General features: G+C 41.8%; 1 protein-coding gene across 2 annotated transcripts in view; it reads left to right on the forward strand.

The window, feature by feature from the left end:
- The window catches only part of ROR2 (receptor tyrosine kinase like orphan receptor 2), a 223,908-nt gene that overhangs the window by 184,660 nt on the left and 23,989 nt on the right, over positions 1 to 15,259 (forward strand). The gene's annotated exons all lie outside the window — the stretch shown is intronic.

Here is a 15,259-nt window from a genome sequence, read left to right on the forward strand (position 1 = left end):
GCAGAAGCACCAGACTTAAGATATGTCTACACTATTACTGGAAGTGTAATTTTCAGAACTGCCCCTTTCCCACAAAAGCAAGTCCTGTTAGAAGTGTAGTTGCAATAGAAGTTGCAACAGCATGAGTGGTGGGACAGGCTGAGAATTACCTAGGGTTCTGGGTGGGATTGTACTTGGAATGGCTGCCATGTTCTGCTGCTTGCATCACCGTGGCTAAATTCTGTTTTTAGTGTGTCAGAGCTGGCGCTGGGTATGTCTGCCCAATCTGGAAATTATACCTCCAGCTCCAGTGTAGACATACCCATAGTAACTGTGAGATGGCTGTTGTGGCATACCTCCCACCCACCCCCTAAGCAGAGGTGGGCAAACTACGGCTCGCAGGCCACATCCGGCCTGCGGGACCCTCCAACCCGGCCGCTGAGCTCCTGGCCCGGGACGCTATCCCCCAGCCCCTCCCCCGCAGCCTCAGCTCACTGTGCCGCCAGCGCAATGCTCTGGGCTGGGGCAGGGGGAAGCTGTGAACTCCAACATGACCATTTTCAAAGAGCTGGACTGGGTGCTCTCCAGCACTCCCAGTACTGAGCCTGAGGGACACATGACCCTTTTCCTCAAACCCACCAGCCTCATTGTCTGACAGGGTGCTGAAGAAGGCCAGGTTGTGGAAGCAGTGGGGACAGGGGCGGAGGAGGCCCCAGAGGAAGAGGAGCATGTTATCCTGTACCTCTGCTTGAAGGAGCTGGTTCTGCAAGTCCCTTCTGAAAAGGAGGGAGGCCCTGAGTCTCAGCAGAAACCAGAACCCAAGACAAGTAAGCTAAAACTCCACCCTCCCCACCAATATCCCCTCCCTCATTCTCGGGGTCTGCATGGAGGACTGGAAGGCCACCCAACCCTTCTGTTAACACATACAATGGTCCCCAACCAAAACACAACTTAAATTCAACATTTTATTGAATTACCATGAACCACTATGCAGCTTTTGGCAGAAGCTATAGAACAGATTATCAGCTAACTATCATGTTGCTCATGGGTCTGTGCGTTTGTTGGCCAACAGTCTGACAGCAAGGGAGGGGGTGGGGAGAAAGTTCAGGTTCGGGGACAGGACATTTGTATGTGATTAATGGTTCTCCAAAGTTACAGCTGTTTTCTGCTCTTTTCAAGATCACAGACTTTCAGTACAGTAATCCCACACAGCTCTACAAATGGGAGCTATGTGAAAGGGAGAGTCGGTTTAGTATCAGGGCTGGGATGGAAAAGGGGAACCTTTGCTTCTGAGAGGAATGTGACAGTGGTCCTCTGTCACAGTATGAATGTTCTCAAGCATTGCCGGTCCCTAGTGTCCACTGTCTCCCCACTTGGAGCCAGGCTGCACAAGTCAGGAGGAAGGGGGATCCGCTCCCACAATTGCACAGACACCCTGCAGTGTCCCTTTGCAAGGGGGAGGCGAGTGGCTTGTGGTCGTGATTGGAAAGTTTACGGAATGCAACTCTTTATTCCTCCCTGTTCCTTTCTCTAGTCTTTTTTGGATGAAGGGACCAGGTTTCCTGACGGTGCAGGGGGAGGCCTGGGGGTGGGTGGGCATTTGCATTGGTTTGCGACTCCCTCTCCATGCAGGCTCCATCTGCTAGCTTGGAATATAGTCTATTTCCATGCAAATTGCCTGCCAGTCCTGTAAGCATATGTCAGCAAATTTCTGGTACAGCAGAAACTCAAGCTGGTTCTTAAGGTTCAATGGTGCTGCCAATTTGCTTGGTCCACCTTCATAGCTCTCCATCTCTTCTCCATTCAGCAATACGTACAGGGTGACAAGTAGCATAAACATCTCTCTGGCATAGATTGCCGGATCCCCACATCATGCCCTTTTCCAGTCTGGTACTTTCAAAATTGTATGTTCTCCAATTGATGACCAGCCTTCAATGAAGAAATACATACACGTCAATGCATTAAAATTTTAAAACCATTAGTTCGTGCACCCTTCCATTTTCAGCAGATGCTCCTTTCTGGGGGGGCTGCAGAAGTTGTCTGATACTGAAGAATGCTGAACAACTGCATTCCTGAAATGCTGAGACATAGGACCCAACCACCTATCCCATGACGATGGGGTAGCCACAGGACTTCTTGCACGACACCCAAAATCCCTCCTGGGAAGCCCTGTGACTATGCAGGAGGGGAACAATGAGCCTTAGACTGTGCCTGAAGACCAGGGTGTAACTGGCCCCCAAACCCTGCTCAGGAGATGACCCATTTGTCCCCCAGAACAGTTTCTGGCACCATGTCCCTCACCCCTCATTTGGGGGATGGAGAGGTCAAGGCCAAGGAGACAGGGACATAGGCAGTAAAGTTTTTAGGTTCTTTGGAGTGTCTATTCCTTTCTGGTTTCATTCATAGTTCCTTTTAAAAAATGTTCAGAGTTAATGCTACATGTACTAGTTTCAATAAATGTTAGTTTCTACACATGCAATTTGATCATTTGAGTGGCATTGGTAGCAGGACTGTAACAGATTTGGATTTTTCCCTTCCTATAAAAAATGGTCTTGGATTTCATAAAGAAAGGGTTGACTGGGAAAAGTTGAAAAATAGGCTAATAGGGGTTGTTGCTATTGATACACGTGGTTTGGATTCTCAAAACAAATACTAACCCAAATATAAAAATGAAGTCGTACAATGGAACTTTACCTTCTTCCATGCCATTGTTTAAACGTGATATTTTTATTGCACCACTAGCAGATCCTGGCCCTCAAAACAGGAATATCAGCTATAGGAGGGTCATCTATTGTGAGATCTTACAGTAACATTGGGGATCATATGCTCCTGCACCCTGTTGTTGACACAGAAAGAAGGGGCTCTGGTCAGAGCTTCCTTATGCTCTGCAGAGCTCCAGCTGTCAGATTGGCCCCTACTGGACATGGGTAGCTGGCATAATTTAAAGCATACTTCAGGCTGCACTAAATTAATGTTACGTTGGACATACCTGACACATAGCTAATACAGGGTTGGGGGAAATGCAAAGGGTGCCTCTCCTCCCCTTCCTTAATTGTGCTGTGTTCTCATTGGCCACAATTGAAGATCTGGGCCATTGTTCTTTCCTGAAACATGACTCTTCTAAATCTGTTTGTTGACTTTGGTTAGAAGATAGAGCATCTGTCTCTGGCTTATTTATCCTTAAAAGTTGAATCTCTTTTGTCACATCTTGTGAAGTATGTATCTGTTTTTATTGCTATAAGCATAGCTAAATGGGAAAACTGCCATCTGTTTCTAATACTTCAGAATTTTTAAGATTGTCTGAAGGGTTTGGACATATTGCTTGCAACCCTGCTTCACATGGGCTACAACATACAGTCCTGTAATGTAGTCGATGAAAGATAAAAGTATAAAAATGTGGTAAATGTTTGTTTTCCTATAAATCCCATACTTCGAGTTTAAAATGTAAACTTGCCAACAGATATCAATGCACTGTCTAATGTCACCATGTGGGAGGTTTGACACACAACTTGTATGAGTGTTCCCCAGGCGCCTCCTTCATATGCAGTAGAGGTCAGAATGTATCTTTTTGGCTAGAGAGCTGCAGTTTGTTTTTAGTAGTCAGCATGCTATTACATTGGTCAAGTGGGAAGCAGTAACTCAGGTGCACAGCGTACAGCTAAAGGCCAAATGCATCTCTGACCTCATAAAATTTGACTCCCAGATGCCCTCTCCCAGTGAACACTGGCTGGCAAGAGAGCTGATCAACAGCAGGTACTTATTTTTGGTGAGATCAAAGAAACAATTTGAATTATTCTGTCAAAGAAGTTACAAGTAAGGCTTGTTTGTGCATTTCTTATTTTTAAACAAGGTGTATATGTAAATCGATATGCGAATTAGCGATAGCCCTTGGGCTTATTCTGCTACTGCAGCTGTTGGACATCCCGGATGATCTTTAGTTTGTTTTGAATTTACTTTTAACCCCAACTGTTCAGTAACTTAAATGGCTTTCAAAGTATTTATTGTGTCCCTACAAAAGGGCAGTTGTTTGTTCCTGTGACTTCCTGTGCAGCATTTTATGCCACGTTGAGTTTAATTAGAGTGCCTTAGGATGCATACTGACCTTAAAGTGGGTGAAAGGTATGCATGGGTGAGGGGAGGCAAGAAGATAGAGGGAACACTGTTATAATAAAATCTAGTCAATTTCAAAAAATGAGTTAAAAGTAATTTCAGGTATTACACCTGCCCATAAAGCATCCTGCCTATTTTTATGGTTTCATAATCACGCTTTCCTATTTTTAAATGCTTTATTTTCTCCTTTTGCTCTTTGATAGAACCACACAGACAATATGTGAAACTTACCTATTTGACTGTTGTTTGACAAAAAGTAAAACAGACAGTACAAAGTAAACAAACTGAAAAAAGACTGCTTTTTACTTTTTAATTAAACTAAAATTATCTTAGATGGTGTTTGTAATAAAAAATAAGTTAAAAATTCCCACAGAAATGACTTTAAAAAAAAAGCTTCTAATTCCCCACTAAGTCTAAAATATGAGGTGACATAGGAAATATTTCTCTAAAAATTAAGTAATTTAAAACATTTACAACCCCCAAAAAATTACTAACCACAGTGTCTGTTTTGACATTTTATTAAGTCTGATAGTAATATGAAACAAAGGGGTAGTTACTTCAGAGCCACATTTTTGTCAGTTTTGGTTTATATAGCTGTAAGCATCAAAGAAGTAGTTTCAGACTTAGTTTTGTTTAAATTTTTGGTTTACAAGTGAAATTCACAAGCCTAAGCTATATCTCCCCCACTTTAGAGTTGGAAAATCAGTATCTTCCAAATTCAGAATGGGAGGTAAACTTTCTCTTGTTGCATTTACAGCCCTTCTGTATATTTGTGAAACTGTTCTCTCGATATGTTGAACTACAGAAATTTTGACATTTTCACCTACTTTATTCTACAAAATCAGTTTTGAAAAGTTCCCCTTTTGACACTCTGTGTCAATAGAATGGCTCATTGTTTTGCAATACTCAAAGGGCTAAAAGAAGTACATGAAGTGTGTGTAATGTTACTACAGCAGATTTCCCAGAAAGTGGGAAAAACTGGCTGAGCTGTCAATGGTATTAGGAAATTGTTTAATATGAAGGTTTCTTTCTTTCTTTCTTTTTAAGATCAGAGTCTATCTTTCCATTCTCTCCTCTGTTGCAATGGACTACAGTTTATTAAACGTTACACTAAAACATAATTATAACTGCCAAATCTGTTAAACTGGAATCTGAAATTAGAGAAGAAAACATTCTTTGGAGGTTGTATTCTGTGCTTGCAGGGTTGAAATACCGTAGCTGCTGCTTAAATATGATCCGAGATGGTCTAAAGTGGTTGTGGTGTGCTTAGTCGACTGTTTACAGCCCAGTGCTCCAGTGGCTCTCACCCTCTCTCACAATCTCTCTGATTGCTGTCAGCAGCCTGTTTGAGAGTAGTGTATAAAAGCTTTAGGAGGTTACCAGGTGCTGCTATTAAAATTAATGTATTTTTCTTCCATTATTAGTTGGGTGGTTTTTTTTTTGCAGGGGGGGAATCAAAACAATGGTCATCGTACATTCATATCTCCATTACCCAAGCTGACAGAAATCTCAATACATGCAGGACATTAGTGTGAGGCATGATGAGCTAAGTGCTTCCGTACTAAGTTTAGGAACAATATTTGTTTTCTTAATTGAATTTCTAAGTATTTTTATTGATTATTAACTTTACATATGATTAGGTGAATTTATGCAGCTGCCATTACCATTGCTTATAACCAATAAATTGGCATAACTTGACGTGCATGGAGTCCAAAAACAAATTACAATTGTGACTTTTGAACATAAGCCAGTTTGCTTTACCAGAGCTTTGTACGATAGTTTCTACTAATTTTTATAATATAGTAGCAGAGGTCAGATGAATAGATGTTGCACTGAAGTATGAATTTGAAGGAGGATGGAGAAAAAAAAAGAGAATGCTTTAGAAATAAATGATGATTGACACCCAGTAATTGGTTTTGAATTGAAAGGAACAAAAACTAAAAGAAAATGATCATTTAGGATTACGCATATTGCACATTTTCAGTAAATGTATAGTAGTTGGGAGCTATTTGATGTAAACTTCCCTTGAATTCCAGAGGCATTGGTTGAGATCGGTGTGTCATTCCAAGCGTTTTAAAATAGCAAACTGAAAAAATATCAATCGTGGAATTATATTGACGTCTGCATGGCTCATCAGGGTTGGAAACTTTAGCTCCGCTACACTGATCTCTGCCTCTTGAGCTTAACTGAGTAACTGATAACCATAGCAGGTTTTCATCCTCTGTATGGGCCAGCACTAGAGGGGATGAGAGATGCAATTGGCTAGTGGGTTTCATAGATATTTGCTGACAACAGAGGAATGGTGAGATTTAGGAATCTTGGGTTCCATTCCAGATTCTGGAGGGGTGTGTTCTCTAGTAATTAGACACTTCTACCTCTGGCCAAGTACCATATCTCTTCCCCATCCCCCAGCTTCTTGTCCCAGTCTGCCCCTTTCCACTCCCACCAAACTCCTTGTTACAGTCCCAGTCTTCCCCCTCACTTCTAGGCTTCCTGTCCGAGGTTCCTCACCTATTCTCGGGCCTAGTCTCTTCTACCCCTCCCGCAGCCAGGTTCTTTGTCTCAGTCTGCTCCTTCCACCACCACGCAAGTCTGGTTCTTGTCCCTTCTGAATTTCAGTCGGGTGGCTTTCTCCATACTGCCTGGGTGCCAGCAGGGGCAGTCACTGAGAGTGCAGGAGAGACAGTCTCCCTGCTCTCAGTTCTAGGTTCCAGCACCCCAGCAACTTGCAGTAGCCAGAAGTAGTAGCTGCAGGAAGAATCTTTGGAGAACTGACTGGCAAATTCTGTCAAGTCTGTACTCTGTGTGTGAGAACTGAGATTTTAGAAAGGCTTATAATTTGGCCAAATTTGGGCAGTTTTTCATGGAAACAGCAAAAGGCACATTCCTGACACCAAGCTGGTTCCCCCGCCTAATTTCATGAAGCATGAAGGTGCCAAAGCTTCTCAATGAAATGGTTGTAATTTTTTTTATCATGAGCAAAACATGTATTTTTCCCTAACCTCATTCTTAGAAATGACTGAGCCACTGTTGCTGAAACTTTCAAAAAAAAACCCCATCATCTGAAGGCAGAGAGTTGTCATGGGAAATTTAAGCACAGATGCATGCTAGCTCTCGTCAAGCTAGCTCCTAAAAGTAGCAGTGTGGCTGCAGCAGCAGAGGTGGTGGCTAGGACTGGGCGTCCAAGTATAATCCCCAGCTGTCCAGGCCACCAGAGCCACACTGCTATTTTTAGGCACGCGGTCCAGCAGATCTAGCCTGTAAATGTCTATCCAGGAAGGGAATTGCATCTCCCAGCGGCTGTGTACCTGAAGAGCTCTGGGTAAGCTTGAAAGCTCGTCTCTCTCACTAACCAAAGTTGGTCCAATAAAAGATATTACCTAACCCACCTTCTGTAGAACATTCCCTGAAATTTCAGACTTGATTGGATGCAGCACATTATCACATTACAGATGTACAAACAGAGAAATGTGGTCAAATTGAGCGTAAGGCCTTCACGAGCTCAGCCAATAAAATTTCAGTATGACCATTTCAACAAATAGGAATACCATGAGCATGTTTGGGTGCATACTGAATACTTGGTTCAATACATTACATCACATGATCTAATTAACAGTAACAAATTAAACATGCCTGATGCTGTTTTGGAGGACAGTCTTTATTTTTTAGATATTTTTAGACATTAATTCTGGAGCTTCGACTAATAAAATGCCCTTTGCTTGAAGTCCCATTTTTTTCAGGGAATTCTTTCTAGATAACTTTTTCTTAACAAAATTAAATAAATGTTAATCGCCAACCAATAAAATGCCAGTGAAAGCTTAATAATATCCCATTTCACTTTATTTAGATTAAATATTGTAACAACTATATTCTGGGGTGCTCCAATACTGAGTGTGTGGTGCCAAAATTCATGGGCCATATCCTCAGCTTACATAAATTGTCATAGCACCATTGACTTTGCTTGAGCTGTGACTGTTTATACAAGTTGAAGATCTGGTCCCATCTGTTTAGGTTTAGGCACTCTACTGAGCCTGTTGCACTAGCCAACTCTAGTCTTCTCAATATCTTTGCAACTCCACTCCTACTTGTTGTTAGGGATGGCTTAAATCTTCTCTTCCCACATTAAATAATTTTTAATTAAATAATATTTCTTATCTTGGAGTAGGTGAGGTCAGTAATATAGGGAGAGAGTCAGAAGTTGAGGTATACATGCTTATTGTGGACATATGGACGGAAATTTTTAAAGGCACTTACCAGTTCCTTTCATGATATCCTTTCTACAGAATTTTTAAACTAATTATAGATATCTATTATATTCTATAGGTTGCTTTAAATCAAGGATGGGCAAACTATGGCCCACGGACCAGATCTGGTCCATCAGGGCTTTGGATCCGACCAGCGGGATTGCCACCCATGTGGCGCCGCGGGCCCTGCGCTGCTCCACGAAGTGGCCAGCACCACATCCCTGGGGGAGTGGGGAGCAGAGGGCTTGGTGCGCTGCCCTCGCCTGCAGGCACTGCCCCCCGCTGCTCCTATTGGCCAGGAATGGGAACTGCAGCCAATGGGAGCTTCGGGGGAGATACCCGCAGGCGAGGGCAGCTCATGGAGCCCTGCACACACACATCCCAGGGGCCGCAGGGACGTGATGCCGGCTGCTTCTGGGAGCAGCGCAGGGCCAGGGCAGGCAGGGAGCCTGGCTTAGCCTCGCTGCCACCCCAGAGCCGCTCCAGGTAAGTGGTGCCAGGCCAGAGTCTGCACCCTGCACCCCTCCTGTTCCCCAACCCCCTGCCCTGAGCCTCCTGCCGGACCCCTTCTGCTCCCCAACCCCTGCCCTGAGCCCCCCTCATACACTCCGCACCTCTCCTCTGCCCCAACCCCTTGCCCTGAGCCCCTTCCTGCACACCGCACCCCCTACTCTCTCCCACACTCCAACCACCTGCCCCAACCCTACATTCATGGTCCTGCATGCAATTTCCCCACCCAGATGTGGCCCTCGGGCCAAAAAGTTCACCCACCCCTGCTTTTAAATGGTTGTTAGAATATAATATGAGGGTTCTTCCTACTAATTTGATAACAATCATAGGGGGCCATGAATCTATTTATCCATTTATTACATTACAAGAGAAATCCCCCTCAAATTATTTTAAGTAATCCTTTTGTGTTACTTACATATGGTACAATAGTTTAATGGGATATTTATTTTTAAAACTTAATTTTCTGAAATATATCTGTCTAGTTTCTTAGAATGCTGATCATCTTGATGTTTGGGTGCACGTAGTGAACAGTGACAATAGTAGATGTTGCACAATAACCAGACCAGATGTAACAATCCTGTAGACCAAATATTTGTACAATTACATTTTTATTTTGTGTATCGATCAGGAGAAATGCAAACTCCATCAAGCGCTTTACTATTTAATCTTTTAGGCTCTGATTCAGGAAAACACGTGCGCTTGTGCCTCTGTGTTTTCCTGAATCGGCATGGATTTAAGCACCACTTAAATGGTTTTTTGCATTAAGGTTTAATATCCTTCAAGTTGCTGAGTTCCCTCAACTCCAGTTCACTTATCTGGCAGGATTGGGCTCCTAGTTACTTAATGTTCAATCTGTTAATTGTTATAGGAGCAGAGAAATGAATCAACGTTATTACTAAGAACACTTAATCTCTCTATCTCATACTGTCACAGACATCTTTGATTTAAAGTAAAATACTAAATTATTCATGAACAATGCATAAATGCCATGAGTTACTGATAGCAGTTGAACAGGATATAAACAAGTTCTGGATACCTACTTAATGGATAACAATTCATATCCTTAGTTTGCCTTAGCTAACAATTTGTTAGTCAATAGTTAAATGTTCAAGGTAGGAGAATTCCTGTTTGTTGTTGACACGCAGTTTTGGAGGAAAGAGTATGGTATCTTTAACTTCTTAAACAAAGTAATTTTAATGTACAAGCTTTCCTTATGTTCTAGCTTGAGTTTATGGGACCAAGAGAGGAAGAAGAAAAGCTCTCATTAGCAAATATTAGGTCCCTCTTAGCAGTGCCTGCTTTCAAAATGCGTTCAATGAACCCTTCTGTCTCATAGTTAAAAATCTCTAAATCATCATGTTTCTGTGCACCATCTATGTAAAACCTGTGTGCCATCATGTGTGTTCCTGTTGCCTGAAGTTCTGTCTGGGATTTTGTAACGTGTATTAACATATGAAATATCAACTTTAACATCCACATTTAAACTAGGAATATTCTACATTTTTCAACAAAAGCCACTGGGTCTGATCCTCTTTATTGTCAGGGACACCAAGTGCATGCCCACTTTAGGCTCTAATTGGTTTCTCTATTCCTATTTACCTCCAGGAAAGGAATTTTATATAGAATGAAGTTTCCATGAGTCACTCTTCAGTTGTTTGGACATTTTTCTCTAATATGCCCTCCAGCCTGTTCAGCTGTGACAGTTGTGTACAATAGATTGTGTTACAGTTATCATGTGTTGCATTCTGTCCATATTTATTCTTTTCACCATTTCAGCTTTTCCATTAAGAAAGGCCCCTTTGTTTTGTAGGTCTTTTCTTTGATGTCTTTGTCTAGGTGGTGGAGTATCATCTATAAAGTTAAAATAATATTTAGAGACTCTAGACGGTAAGAAGAGTTAGATAAGCAGTCAAAGCAGGGACTGCTGCACTGGGGGAAAAGGGTAAAATGGGGGCCAGGTGGAGCTACCCCTCCTCTTAGCACCTCTGGCTCCAGAACAGTGCAGCAGAGACTCTCTCTTACCCCCACTTTGGGGGTACTACAACCCAGATGATGCCTCCCCTCTCCTGAAAAACTGAAGAGGAGCCAGCCAGAGACTCCAGCCCAGAGGAGCAGCTGCAGCCAAAGCAGGGATCTTTGGACATTCAGAGAACTTGCTGCAGTTTTGACTGGATTGTCTCTGCTCTATGCTCAGTGGCAGCATTAGGCACCTGCAACCCATGAAGTCGCAGGGGGGTCCGAAGCAGTGAGTTGGACTTCCGATACGGTGACTCAGTTACTTGGCCCTGGTGACAAAGTGAAAGCCAAAGTGAATCTCAAACACTGCCCAGCATGATGATGCAGGGACACAAACCCCTCCTAACGTGACTGGCAGCAACACTGGTAGGGGCCCCCGAATTGCACTTTGCAGGGGGCCATGATGAGGAAAATGCCGCCACTGCACTGTGCTGATTGGCTATTTGTTGCAACCTTCTCCTTCCCCCTTTCACAGTCTCTTCACTCCACACCTATTGCTCAGGCTCCCCTCTCCCCTGCCCTATTCCCTCACCCGTGTTCCCTTCAGTGTCACCTCTCCCTTCCCTTTTCTGCCCATGTAGCTGATCCCCTCCTTACTAAACCCCCTTCTTCCCCCCAAAAAAAGAAATTGTGGCACTAACCTGCTGTTCGCTGCCATCACAGTATAGTGTTCCCCTTCCTCCACCCTGCCTGTCCTATCTAGTTAGATTGTGAGCTCATCAGGGCTCTGCTGCTCTGTGTTTATACAGTCCCTAGTGCAATGGGCCCTATTCTTGATTTGGTCCTTAGGCACTACATAATAAACATGATTAATAATAGTAGTGGAAATAGTATGTAATAGTGGGTTCAGTATATTTATGCAATGCCTGTAGTGTACACAGCATTTTATATTTTGTAAATATTTCAAATGAGATGTTTGTTTGCATGAAGCTATATTGTTTTATAACCTTTAAGTACAGTTGATGTTATGTGATTGCAAAGTGATTATTTATATGGAAATAATAAATGTTTAACAAAACACCAGTAATTGAAAATATTTTCAGTTCTGCATAACAAATTCTTTTGAAAGATCTCTTATAACATTCCTGTTTCCATAGCACACAAAAGGTTTTTGAGGGCCTGAAATGCCACCTGAGTGGGAAGAAGGCACTCTAGTGTGTTTTGCGTTATAGAGAAAAGGAATCTAGGGCTTTGTTTGTTGTTTTGCTTTCCCCATATTGCATATATATTTCCTTCCTTTCACAGATTCAAAGTTGTAGGATAGCAGTTGGAGAGACTGTGTTTAACCAGGTTGTAATGTATGTGTGATAAGGAGCTAACTCCACCCCCCCACACTCCCTTATCAATGCTGAGCCCTCTTTACTCTCTGACATGGGCCCTGTGAGCCTGGCATGAGTTGAACATCAGCTGCAAAAGTAAAAAATACCATTTTCTTTTCTTATGATGCATAAAGACAAACCTCGATGTTTCTTGGCTTTTATTTCCCCCTCTCCCCCTCCCCCATCTTTTCCCCCCAAAAGGTTGTTCTCCTTCTTTGATTTTACATTAGAAATATCAGTTCTTGACTTCTCTCTTTTGCTGGAGTACTCCTTTCAGTGCAGGAAGACCAGTGGGATTATCATCACAAGAGACTGAAATTGGGTGTTAAGAGAAATGGGAATGTTCAGTCAGATTGTTTAAAACTACTGACAAACACTTGGGAGAATAATTCTTTTTGAAGAAAAATTGCATTGCATCTCCCCTTTAATGAAACAATAAGGCCAAGTCTACACTACAAAAATGTGTTGACCAAACTTAGGTTGGTATACAGCCACTGCAGTTATTACATTGCTTGTGTGTGTGCACACTTGGCTCCTTGTGTCGGCAGTGCGTGTCCTCACCAGGAACGCTTATGGCAATTGTATTGTCAGTGTCAGGCATAATGGGATGACTGTTGCTGGCGTTCAGGAGTCAACGTAAGCAACTCAGCATTGACACTGACAGTACATTGACCTAATTACGTTGATCATGAGTCTACGTACCTCATGGAGGTGGCATTACTAAATTGTTGTAGAGAGGCACTTAATGTCGATGGGAAACAAATAGAAATGAAAACACTTACACAGCTAGGTCGACGCAAGGTAGCTTATGTTAACCTAACAATGTAGTGTAGACCAGGCCTAAGAAATTGCTGCTCCAAGTCTCCAGACTTTGAGAGAATTCTTTAGCAAAAAAGTCAAACAAACAAATCAGGAAGTAAAGACTTTTAGTCTTCTTGATACCTCTACTACCTGATTGATACCAAGTAGAAAGCAAAAAATAGCAACAATAACAACCTGGGAAAAGTGAGGTAATCTTTAAAGATACATAAATAATTAGTAAAAGACAAAAGCAAAAAAGTTTTCCTTTGCAGTTCATCTTTAGGATCTCAGTAGCCTGGGACAAACTGAGCTGTCATGAACTGCTGAGTTAAGTTTAAGATTTGTTCTTTTAACGCTGATCAGAGTAACCTTTTCAGCTCAAGCAGCAGAAAATTGAAGAGGCTGTGTTTCTGCCTATTTTCAGCCACTCTAACTTCTGCTCCATCCAGAAATTCAGTTACTGGCATCTAGTTTGGGACAAATATCAAAAGCTTCATGTGACTTCAAAGAACTCTGCTTGAATGGAGAATGAAGCCCCTCTCATTTTCTTTTAACAATTCTCTCTGTACTTTTGCTCCATGTGTTATGCCCCATGCTGACTATATGCGCAGTTGAGTGAAATTAATTGAACATTAGTCATGGACTGGCTATCTGTGCCACCATTTCTGTAGCTTTGTTGAACATGACTACCTTTGTTAAAAGGATTAAATGTAGCATAGTACTCAGTCACTACTATTCATAGATTCCAAGGCCAGAAAGGACCTTTGTGATCATCATCTCTGACTTCCTGTATAACACAGGCCAGAGAACTTCCCCAAAATAATTCCTAGAGCAGATCTTTTAGAAAAACATCCAGTTTTGATTTAAAAATTGTCAGTGATGGAAAATCCACCACAACCCTTGGTAAATTGTTCCAGTGGTTAATTACTCTCACTATTAACAATATATGTCTTATATCCAGTCTGAATTTGTCTAGCTTCAACTTCCAGCCATTGGATCATGTTACAGCTTTCTCTGCTAGATTGAAAAGCTCATTATGAATGTAGATTTTCCCTGTGTAGGTACTTATAGACTGATCAAATCACCCTTAACCTTCTCTTTGTTAAGCTAAATAGATTTTTGCTTGAATCTATAAGGCATGTTTTCTAATCCTTTAATCATCCTTGTGGCTCTTTTCTAAATTCTCTCCAATGTATCAACATCCTTCTTGAATTGTGGACACCTGAACTGATACAGTACTCCAGCAACAGTCAAACCAGTGTCAAAATCAGAGGTAAAATAACTTCTCTACTTCTGCTCAAGATTCCCCTGTTTATGCATCCCAGGATTGCATTAGCTCTCTTGGCTGCAGCATCACAGTGAAAGCTCATGTTCAACTGATTATCCCGCATGCGCCGCCAAATCTTTTTTTTCAGAATCACTACTTCCCAGAATTCCCATCCTATAAGTGTGGCCTACATTCTTTGTTCCTAGATGTATACATTTATGTTTAAATGTATTAAAACACATATTATTTGCTTGTGCCCAGTTTACTAAGCAATCCAGATCACTCTGTCTTCATTATTTACCACTCCCCCAAATTTTTATGTCATCTGCAAACTTTATCAGTGAAGATTTTATATTTTCTTTCAAGCCATTGATAAAAATGTTAAATACCATAGGGCTAAGAACCAGTCCCTGCCAGAATTGCACTAGAAATACACCCACTCAATGTCAGCCAGCTTTTAGTCCATTTAATGGCCATGTTAACTTCTATATCATTGTAGTTTTTTAAAAGTTGTGCAGTATCAAGTCTTATAGAAATCTAAGTAAATTATTTTAACACTATTACCTTTTAGAGCTAAACTGGTAATCTCATCAACCAAAGATAAACTAGTTTAACAGGATCTATTTTCCATAAAACCACCTTCATTGGTATTAATTATATTACACCTCCTTTAATTCTTTATTAATCAAGCCCCATATCAGCTGCCTCATTGTCTTGCCCTGGATCAGTGCTAGACTGACAGGCCTATAATTACCCAGGTCATCCTGTTTTTATTCTTTTTAAATATGGGCACTTATTAGCTTGCTTCCAGTCTTCTGGAACTTCCAATTGTTCCAAGGCTTATTGAAAGTCAGTATTAGCAGTCAAGTAAGCACCTCAGCCAGCGCTTTTAAAACTATTGGATGCAAGTTATCTGGACCTGATGATTTAAAAATGTCTAACTTTAGTAGCTGCTGTTTAACATCCTCCTGAGATACTAGTAAAATGCAAAGTGTTATCTTCATATGATAAGA

This window comes from Dermochelys coriacea, chromosome 5 (genome assembly GCF_009764565.3).
Source record: "Dermochelys coriacea isolate rDerCor1 chromosome 5, rDerCor1.pri.v4, whole genome shotgun sequence".
Taxonomy (NCBI): Eukaryota; Metazoa; Chordata; order Testudines; family Dermochelyidae; genus Dermochelys; species Dermochelys coriacea.